The following is a 5,338-nucleotide window of genomic DNA, read 5'->3' as shown; positions in this document are numbered from 1 at the left end:
GCATTTCTTGAGTTCTCCACTCAAAAGGGGACTTCCGGACTTCGCTGGTGGCGCAGTGGTTGAGAGTCCGCCTGCGAATGCAGGGGACACGGGTTTGTGCCCCGATCCAGAAAGATCCCGCATGCCGCGGAGCGGCTGGGCCCGTGAGCCATGGCTGCTGAGCCTGCGCGTCCGGAGCCTGTGCTCCGCAACGGGAGAGGCCACGACAGTGAGAGGCCCGCGTACCGCAAAAAAAAAAAAAAAAAAAAAAAAAAAAAGGGGGACTTCTGAGGTGTTGGTAATATTGTTTCTTTATCTGGTTGCTGATAACCAGGGATGTATTATTCAACTTGTGAAAATTCACTGAGCTTAAGTGCACTTAACGATACTTGCACTTTTCTTCATGTATGTATTATACATCAATAAAGAACTGAAAATTTTAGAAAAATGTTCCACTGTTTTTTTCTGGAATTTTCTTACCAGCTACTGACTCCCCTTCTACAAGTTTCGATGCTGGTCCTTGCTTGATCTAAGCAAATGTCAACTTAAGATTTTCAGACCAAGTTCATGAATGTGCATGAATGTACAATTATGTCAAGACTGTCATTTGGCTGCAAAAAATTTTAAGACACATCCCAATTTCATGAATTAAAAATGTGAAAAATGTTTGTCTTAAAATCACGTTACACTGATACTTTGCTTTTGAAAATAATGGCATAGTATTTTTCACATTGCTGTAGTGTTCATACCTTACTATTTTTTTTTTTGGCATTTCAAAACTGGCTTTATTTATTTATTTATTTATTATTTTTTTAAAACTGGCTTTAAATACTCATCAGGGTGCCATGCAAAGGGTCTGGGGTGAGAGCTTGTTACATATGAATGGGGGCTGGGGTGCCTAAGAGAGAAGGGACCCATCCATCAGGGCAGCTAGGGTGCTCCACCCCAAACCTGGGATAAGGCAACAGAGTAGAGGCCCTCTCCGGAGGGTCCCAGGACCAACTGGGAGCCAGCCCTCCCTTTGAGGTAGATCATCAGGGAGGGAACCGAGGAGGAGCTCCCACGGTGGTGGTGACAGGAGGTCACTTCCTCAGTGGTATTGCTCATAGCTGGGGTAGCCTGGGGCCGGGGTACCCTCCTTAGGGGGCAGCTGGCTGGGGTCCTCCAGGAATGGGGGTGCAGTGCGGAACTGCTGCAAGTGAGGACGATGCCAACATCCTCGATGAGGGCCAACAGAATGCCTCCCATTATTGCCGAGCCCACCGTGGCCAATGGGCCACTGCAGGCAGCCAGCACAGCCCCGGTCAATGCTCCACTGGTGATGGAGTTCCAGGGATCCTCCTTGCCCCGCAGCCGCACCAGACCGCAGTCGATGGTGGAGAACAGGCTCCCCCGCACCGCGAAGCTACCTCCAATCTGAGGGGCTCGGATCCTCACAGCGTTGACACTGCCTCTCATTCAGCGCCGAATTCCGACAGGGGCATTGCGGAAGCCCTTAATGGCCTGGAAGACTCCACCGCCGATTACACCCATAGTGAAGGCTCCACCGCAGTCATCCACAACTCACCATGGGCAAGGCTCCCAAGCGTACTCCTCCATGGCGCCCTATATCTTATTTTTAAAATAACTCTATCAAAGTGCTTAATGGCTGGATATTCCATCCGAAGTTTCTTAACTAGTCCCATATTTTGATATATTTTCTTGCACCCATTTTTGCTGCTATAAATTATGTTGCAATGGATATTTCCCCACAATTAGCTTGTGGTAGACATTGCTGGTTGCCTACCCCAAATCTACTGAATACCTCCCTCTCTTCATTGTGAACAGAAGCCCAGTTCTGTTGGGGTTGTTACAGTCCATTTAAGCTGAGGGGGTGAACAATCCTGTTTCCTGCTTTCACGGCTTCCACTGTTGGTAGCGTAGCCATATAACCCAATTCTGGCTAATGAGACTTAAGGGAAGGCTGTTGCAGGGATCCTGGAAAAGCTTTTTGCTTTCCTAGTAAAAGGGATACATGTGACAATGCCCCTTCTTGTTGCCTTAAACTTAGAAGAAATGTCTATGAAGGTAAGGTAGTATCAGCTCCATTGTACAGACAAGGAGACCTGGGCACAGAAATGTTGAGTAACTTGCCTGTGGTCATACAGCTGTCAGTCGGCATTCAAATCTTAGTGTGTGGCTCCAACACACTAAGAATGACAAAGCAGAAAAGGAGCCCAAGATCTCGAAGGCATCACTGAGCAGCTGAACCCAGGCCAGCAACTGTTTACCTCCAGACTTATGTGAGACTCCAATGTGGTTAGACTATTATTTATTTATTGGCTGCATCAGGGCTCAGTTGCAGCACCTGGGATCTTCGAGTCATGTGGGATCTTTCATTGCAGCGAGTGGGCTCTTTGTTGTGGCGCGCGGGCTTCTTTCTAGTTGTGGCCTGCAGGTTTTTCTCTCTCTAGTTGTGGCGTGCGGGTTCCAGGGCACGTGGACTCTGTAGTTTGCGGCACGAGGGCTCTCTAGTCGAGGTGCGCGAGCTCAGTTGTGGCGCAAGGGCTTAGCTGCCCTGCGGCACGTGGGAACCTAGTTCCCCAACCAGGGATCGAACCTCTGCATTGGAAGGCGGATTCTTTACCACTGGACTGCCAGGGAAGCCCCAGACTATTTTTAGATATACTCTGTTACTTGCAGCAGAAACAGACCCAAACACATCTTTTGAGCTGCCATATTTTGGACCATTTTCTTTGATTAGACTCTCAAAGTGGGTTTGAGTCAAATATTATGACTATTTTTAAAGGCTCTTGGTACACAGCACTAATTATTTTCCCTAAGAATTGTACTAACTCAGCACTCTCTAAGCACTGGGTATTGCTGACTAGAGTCAGAGGGTGTCCAACTAAGGATGACTAGCACCATCAATAAACCAGTGGAAGAAGGTGAGACTATAACTCCTCTGGAGTATTTTCAAATCAATCCTTGCCTTGCTTTTAAGGTGCATTCCTCTTGTGGTTTAAAAAAAAAAAATTCATGAGTCTTAAGATACATTATTCCCCAGCCTCAAATAAGTTATTTTGTTTCTTACACAATAACACAAATCAAAACACAGGTACTGTAAAAGACTGAGAAAACAAACTAGAAAGAAAAAAAACCCTCACATGTGATCTCAATACCAAAGAAAATCACTTTACTATTTGGTGGCTTTCTTCTTGGGCTTTTATTACTCCCCATTTTCTTACAAGTGTAATTGGATTACACTATAAGTATTTTTATATTTTGTTCTTTTATAATAAGCATTTCCTATTGTAAATATTTTAATGGTTGCATAATATTCCATCATATGGATAAATCATAGTTTATTCAACCATTTCTGGATTAACAAAACAACAAAAACAGAATCTGCAGAAGGAAGTAAAGTTACCACCTCAGGTATGTGCTATATACAAATATATGGTATTTAAATAGTACAGAATTAGCTATGCTCTCAGTTTTTGTTTTTTTCTTTTGCGGTGCGCGGGCCTCTCACTGCTGTGGCCTCTCCCGTTGCAAAGCACAGGCTCCGGACGCGCAGGCTCAGCGGCCATGGCTCACGGGCCTAGCTGCTCTGCGGCATGTGGGATCCTCCCGGACCGGGGCACGAACCCGTGTCCCCCGCCTCGGCAGGCGGACTTTCAACCACTGTGCCACCAGGGAAGCCCTAGATATCTAATCTTTGATGAGAAATTTACTGAATGCTTTCTTTGTGGAAAATACCATGCTAAGAGCTTATAAACGTTAGTTGTCAAAATTCTCAAAACAATCAATGAGGTAGGTGGTATTTTACTTATTTATTTTTATTTTTGGCTGCGTTGGGTCTTCGTTGCTGTGCGCAGGCTTTCTCTAGTTGTGGCGAGCAGGGGCTAGTCTTCGTTGTGGTGCACGGGCTTCTCATTGTGGTGGCTTCTCTTGTTGCAGAGCATGGGCTTTAGGTGCGGGCTTCAGTAGTTTCGGCACATGGGCTCAGTTGTTGTGGCTTGCGGGCTCCAGAGCTCAGGCTCAGTAGTTGTGGTGCACGGGCTTAGTTGCTCCGTGGCATGTGGGATCTTCCCGGACCAGGGCTCGAACCTGTGTCTCCTGCATTGGCAGGCGGATTCTTAACCACTGCGCCACCAGGGAAGCCCTAGGTGGTATTTTATTTACAGAGAGAAGACAGACAGGAGTTATATCAGGTATTCAAATATTTGTTGAGCACCTACATACTGGGCACTGAACTAGCATCAAACAGCATAGAAGTCTGCCTTCTGTGGAGCTTATTTTCTAGAAGAACTTGGTAAGATCACATATATATCAGTATTCTAGATTTACACATTACTTTATATATATTATGAGTTTGGACAATGTGAATTCATCCCTGAAATGGACCCATTCTCAGTGTTGACAAAAATTTGAGACTAAAAAACTGAAGTTCAAACCCTGGTGACTTCTTCAATGTAAAAGTCACCCTGAAGGTTACTCTGCCTTTGCTGGCAGCATCCTTGTGAGGATCTGACCTCCAAATTTAGAGTAAACAGAAAGTAATCTCAAGAGAAGACTTATAAAATAATAAAAGGAAACTACCACAGGATTAAGGAAGTAGAAGTTAAGGCTATAGCTTTTAAAGCCAGATACCTAGCTTCCATATAAACCTCAGTTAAGAGTAGTAGAAGAACAGAAGTCAGAACACAGAATGGACTGGGCTCTTGGCAGCTAAGTGGGGTGGGAAAGTCTAGGGGAAGGATGGAAGTTCCAGGCATCATCACAATCCACACAGCTGGATATTTTGAATTTTTTAGCTGGCCATTTTGAATTTTATTTACTTCTCTCTGGAGCTAGACACATAAGGAGACGCCCAGTTCAAAAATTCAAAGAGAGAAGAGAGGAGTTTCAGGTCTGAAACGTTCACACGTGCATCGGACACTTCCTGTGAATCGCTGAAGCTGCTGGGGGTTGACTGAGGGCTCCTCTCACTAGGCCAGTGCAATTTAATAAGTAAACCGCAAGGTCTTCATAACTAATCCCCAGTGGTATGGAGCGTCTTAGGAAAAGTCACAAAGTTTCATTCAAATAAAACTGAAGTTGAACTGAGAAAGTGAACAGAAGACGCTGGAAAAGGAGTAAGAAAAGTGGTTTTAGAAGCTGCTGAGTGGGCAGAAAATTGCCTTTTCCTCTAGCTTGAAGCAATTTCCCCAACTACCACACTACCTAAGAAATCTGAGACAAAGGGCACCAAACTATTTCCAAACGCAACAACTTGCAAACAGCTGACCACGGCTCTCGTGCGGCGACCCCTGAAATCTACTCAAGCACACCTAGTGAAGGGAGACAACACACACCACTCAGCACACAAAGTACC

General features: G+C 45.4%; 1 pseudogene; it reads right to left on the bottom strand.

The window, feature by feature from the left end:
* Positions 1-1,069: 1,069 nt before the first annotated feature.
* LOC136123907 (mitochondrial import inner membrane translocase subunit Tim17-B pseudogene) lies at positions 1,070-1,578 on the bottom strand (annotated as a pseudogene).
* Positions 1,579-5,338: the final 3,760 nt, after the last annotated feature.

Source organism: Phocoena phocoena, chromosome 5 (assembly GCF_963924675.1).
Source record: "Phocoena phocoena chromosome 5, mPhoPho1.1, whole genome shotgun sequence".
Lineage (NCBI taxonomy): Eukaryota > Metazoa > Chordata > Mammalia > Artiodactyla > Phocoenidae > Phocoena > Phocoena phocoena.
This window is presented reverse-complemented; position numbering and strand designations above follow the sequence as displayed.